General features: G+C 36.5%; 1 pseudogene; it reads right to left on the reverse strand.

Moving 5' to 3' along the window:
• LOC123940793 overlaps positions 1–307 on the reverse strand; it is a 49,853-nt pseudogene extending 49,546 nt beyond the window's left edge.
• Between the last annotated feature and the right edge of the window lie 5,693 nt (positions 308–6,000).

The following is a 6,000-nucleotide window of genomic DNA, read 5'->3' on the forward strand; positions in this document are numbered from 1 at the left end:
TAAGATGTCTTTGTGAACTAGGTCTAAGGAGAATTTAACATGCAAATATGCCAGCAGAATTGAGGATAAAGCACATACCTAGTGCATAATGTTAAATATGCATGAAACATAATGTCTTCATGTTTAATTCTATTATAATTTGGGGAGTTATATTTGCACATTCAAATTTTACATTTCTACTCTTTATTATTAACATACAGATGTGAGAGCAATTTTCTGTAGCTGCAATAATGTAGGCTTTCATGGCTTCTTCCCTGACCAAGATAAAGTTATTATTATGGGATATAACTGAAGTAGCCACCTTCATGTTGAATCACTAGCATACAATGAGTTTGTCTTAAAATTTTTATCAAAATTATTTATGCACAATATGTGCTTAACGCCCCATAGTGATAGATAAAAATACAAAAGGACATTTTACCATAAACATAAAAAGGTGTTCAACTTATTTCAAGGCACATTAATAATTTATCTGAGGGCATCTTTATAAAGTTAGAAAACTAGATCTTATTTCTGTTGCTGGACAAGATGAGTTCTCCAATTATTAGCATTTTTAAATTGGATTGTATTTTAAAGTTTTTAAAAGAAGTAATAACTAGATTTTTTTTAATTAGTGTACTTATTTTTCTCAAGTCCTAAATCAGAGATTAGTCTTGTTCCTCATAGAAACATGATACATGTTCTCTGAATACATGTAGAGATTAGTTATACTCTGGCACATATTTCCACATAGGAGCATAAAAGAAAATGTTTTTGATCAATCATTTTGTGAATGATCATAAATGATCATTAACTTTGGTTCCTAATTATGATCTGCTGTTTCTCAGATATCCCTTTCTACTCCAATTTAGAGACTAGGTCAATAAACAGAAAATTTAAGATAAACTATGTCATTTAAAAAAATGCTTCAGTGCTATTTGGTGATGAAATTGGGATGCAAACATACCTTTCACATATCAAAACCCTGATTGATATAAGATGCATAGAACAGCTAGCCAACCTCAGCACACAGATCAACTCATAAATCAACACAGACTCTTTTTACTAGAACCACTAACATTGGTACAGTTGTGAATTTAACCATGATTTACTTATTTTTTTTTATTTCAAATATGACAACCACTAACCCTTGGGTTTCCAATTTACGAGGCAGTTGAACATAGTCACCAGAAATTCAAAGCAAATGTATCAAAGTTCTCAGTCCACCACAAACACATTTTTCTTCCTTCTGTACCTGAATTCTTTAGGGTAACCCACTTCTCTCAATCCCAGCTCCTCTTCCCTGAAACCCAAACCTCTCTCTTGCCATCCAGATTCTCAGTGACAGTTTTACTTCTCCATTAAACCTCCCTCTCATTCGAGCCAATGTTGTTGTTGTTGCTGCTGTTTATTTCTAAACTGTAGTACATATTGTTTGTACCTCTCCTTTTGGCAGAGAACCTTCAATTTCATTAGTGTTATCAACTCCCAGAAATAGAATTGAGTACTTGCTGTGAGTCAGATATTTGAGGTCATTTCCTTCCCCCTGGCTACATACTGCTTCAGCCTCGGGATAGGGGGATGTCGTAGGGGGCAGGACCAGCTCCTCACCTCTATCTTAGTGATAATCGCCCTACCATAATCAGCATGCACACATGCACACGCACACATGCATGCACGCACATTTACTACTCTCCCCACCTCCCCAATGTTGGGTTAATGGGTGAGGATTAGAAATTACACATTCTCACATGACAGACAAAGTAGAAGGTAGCTTTGGCTCGGTGGATGATTGCAGCTGGTTCTTTCTCTCATAGGTCCTTCGTGGCTTTCTCAGATCCCTCGTTCACCAAAATTCCTACTAGCAGTCTTTTGATAAGGAAGACACTATTTCCAAGTCTGGCTGTATACAATCCCCCTTCTATGAAGACTCTTTCTGTTAACACACTAATAGAGCATTTCCAACCAAACTAGACACCCTCTCTCCTTAAGCCTGTTAATGGCTTACTCATTTTTGCTCTCATGATAGGGTAAGTGTGCCAACACTAAATTTTAGCATTTCTTTGCAATTCCTACATAGGTTGATTCACCAGACAATACATTTTTAAAATTAGTGCCTGAAAACTGTCAGCACTGGGATTATATTAGAAAATAAAATAGAAATAAAATTCTGCCCTCACTGAGCTTAGAAACTTTAAAAATGAAAGTTAATAGTGTGATACTTGGTGATAAGTGCCAAGGAGGGGAATAAGCAAGAAAGATAACAAGATGTGTATTTGCCTGGGTGGATGCAGTTGAAATTTTAGATAGAGGTGATCAGGGCTGGCCTTTCTCAGAACATGACCTTTGAGTAGAAACCTAAAGAGGAGAGAAAATGAGTGTTGGTGATATGGATGAACATCTTTGCAAACAGAATGATAGTATGTCCAAAGTGCCTTGAGGTAAGAACATGCTTGGATGTTTTAAGGAAACTTGCAGAAGCCAGTCTCAATGGAGTGGAATAAAATACCTTAAAGAGGTAGAGAGGAGTAAAATGGTGAGCCTGAGAAGTACCCTTTGCCAGTAGTAGGCCTTGTAGGCTCTAAGAAGTATTCTTGGGTTTTTTTTTTTTTTTTTGTTTTGTTTTTTTTAAGATTTTATTTATTTATTTGACAGAGAGAGATCACAAGTAGGCAGAGGTAGGCAGAGAGAGAGAGGAGGAAACAGGCTCCCTGCTGAGCAGAGAGCCCGATGCGGGGCTCGATCCCAGGACCCTAAGATCATGACCTGAGCCGAAGGTAGAGGTTTAACCCACTGAGCCACCCAGGCGCCCCTATTCTTGGGTTTTTACCCTAAGTAAGATAAGAGATCACTGGAGGGTTTAGAGGAGAAGATGGAAATGATCCTGTTGATGCTTTAATATGGCTGTTTTGAGTATTCTGAGGAGGCGAAGGGGAGGAATAGAGATACAATTATCAGACTCTTGCAATAATTCTCCAGAGGGATAATGTGACTTGTCCTGGGATGGCGACAAGTGAGTTGATGAGACGTTGTCAACTTTGGGGTATGTTTTAAATGTAGAGTTGACCCGATTCAATGAAAAAAGACACCTGTGAATGAACGGAGTCAAGGATGACACTAAGGTTTGAGTCCTCAGCAAGGAGAATTACAGAGTCAGCAGCAGTTGAATGTTGTTCATGGCAGGAGCAGGCTGAGAGAGGACATTGCGAAAACATGTAAGTCTGGAAGTCAGTAGATAATTTGCTACCTCAAATGCTCTCCACCAAATATTACATTTTGTTCTCAGAACTATAACCACAATGGAGAATGTGATTGTAAGTATTCCAATATCACCTCGCCCCATGTATGTTTTCTAATATGATCCTAAACTGAAAGAAATTCTCAGACTGATATTATTTCCCCTTAGTTTTACAGATTAGGAAGAGTAGACTCTAAAATTTTATGGTTGTTTTGTCCTTTCCAGTACCAGATTAAACTGCTTATTATAGCTCCCTTAGTAACAGCATAAATGGTTAAAATCAAAGTGCTAATTAGCAATCAAGCCATTTTTGAGGGTCACAAAACCTTTTGAAAAGCAAAACTCATGTCCTAGTTCTTCTCTTTACTAAGATTTTTTTTAAAATCTGGATCACAATTTCTTCTACATTTCTAGAAATGTAGAGAAATTTTATTTTTATATACACCAAAATACTAATTTAACAGCTGCTCCCAATTGTCTCAAGTTTAAAAAAATATTTTGTTTGTTTTCTTTTGATTTTTTTTGTGAGTTACATTTTTAAATTCTCTTTTACATGATACAAGATAAACATTCAAGAAAATCTTTACAACTTTACATTCCATATTAATAAGTCCTTGATTCAATGATAAACAGCCTTTAAAACTCAATAGATTTCCTTATATTCTTACTCATATTAAGTGAGGGACATGCTTAATTTGCAATTGGTCTATGTGGGACTGGGCTGGGCCAAGCATTTTACATCTTCTCTTTGTAGGCCCAAGATGAAGGAATAGCTCTTATATTAAGCAAACTCTTCTAACCGAGGGCAGAAGTTGGAAGTGGTGAGGGGAGCAGAACTGGACCACACAAGTACATTCACAGCTCTGAACTGAATGTGACTTATGATATGTTTATCCACATTTCATTGAGCAAATCGAAGTTTGACCAAACCCAAAGTCAATGAGACAGAGAATATACTCCCCCAGTGAAGCATGATAAGAGGGGCAAGGGGGAAATTAATAAATGTGAACCGATTGCACATTTTATTTTGTCTACTTTAATAAGAGGTTTTTCTTCCTAACTATAAATAAAATAAACCCAAAAAGTAAAGATCTATTGATCAAATACTGATCTCTCTTGATGAACATACACATTCATCTCATGAAATACCTTTTTACCTTTTTTTTTTTTTTATGATTTTATTTGACAGAGAGAGACACAGTACAAGAGGGAACACAAGCAGGGGGGGTGGGAGAGGGAGAAGCAGGCTTCCCCCTGAGCAGGGAGCCTGATGTGGGGCTCAATCCCAGGCCCTGGGATCATGACCTGAGCCGAAGTTAGACACTTAACGACCAAGCTACCTACCCAGGCACCCCTCATAACTATCTTTTGCTCTACAACAAAATTAACACATGGAAAATCAATTATTTTTCAATTACATAGTCCATTCATACTGAACAATTTGGTGGAGGCTTATGTCTACTTTCTTCAATAGTTGTTGTTGTTTTGATGTTATTAACTTATCTCATACCCCCTTAGACAGACTCTCTTCACGATGTGAAGATCTTTGGCACTTTGTCTGCCCAGGAATTGTTTTATGTATTCATGGTTGTTGAGAGATTTTTCAAACACAAAAGACCACAGAATCCAACAAAGGAAACAAACTATTGAATTTTTAAAAATAAAATAGCTACAACAGCTGGATATGAACCTCTCACTAAAGGAATCTCTTGATAATCTTATATAATGCTGTAGAATAGATTCTTATCATTCTGGGAGAAAATTCTAAGGGCTTCCTATCTCTGAAATAAAGAAAGAAAGACAAGATCATGCCAGAGGATGAGACCATGTTATTTTCATAATGAGCACAATTACATCTTTTTAGGTACTGCTCGGAGGGGAAAAAAGTTATTAAAACATGAGACAGAACTGAATTCTTTGGATATGAGAGGGATAAATTGATTTCATGACCCATCAGTTTGAAAAACAGTGTTTTAAATTATTTGTTTCACTTTGGTTATGAATAAGGAAACAAAAAACATTGGTTTAGAGAGAACATAAATGTATGAAATGGCATTTGGTAACTTAGGAAGGGCTAAAAATCAATTTTGGTGTTTTGACAACCAGAAGTTATACTCCAACCATATGGCAGAGCTATTCTCTACACCCATAAGCTCAAAGCTAGGCATAAACAGCTCAGTTTTTATCATAGATACTGGACAAGGTGCACTGTCTTTGGAAGCTCTATTGACATTGAGAAGGCATGAAGGGTGAGGTGTCATTTCTCGGCATCTCTATTTGGCATTTAATGAATAAAGAGCTCAAGTGAAATTTCTGATTGTTGGGACTCATTTCACATGGCTGAATAATGACTTACAGAAAGCCTAGTTAGATGAGTTTCCATCTTAGGTAAGGACAGATTCTCAGTGTCATCAGTTTCACCAACGCAGGGAACATTACTAAACTTTTCAGACCACCAAGAAGAGTGACTGATGACCATATCATGTAACTCAGAAAATCTTCCCTGTATTTACATATCTTCACAAAACAGCATTTCCTAGTCTAGAAACCTAGAAAACCACAAAATTAACTACAAAACTATAATTTGGCTGAATTTAATCCTGTGTATGGTGTTACATATTTTCCATTGATATTTTCTTCTTTTTCCATTGATATTTTCCATTGACATTTTCAATACATGCCTTCTTTGTCCTTTGCTTTGTTGCCCTTCACTGATACTACGTGCTTGTTTTTGTTTGTTTGTTTTCTACAAATTGAAGATTTGCAGCAATATTGCACTGACT

This window comes from Meles meles, chromosome 4, assembly GCF_922984935.1.
Source record: "Meles meles chromosome 4, mMelMel3.1 paternal haplotype, whole genome shotgun sequence".
NCBI classification, from domain to species: Eukaryota; Metazoa; Chordata; class Mammalia; order Carnivora; family Mustelidae; genus Meles; species Meles meles.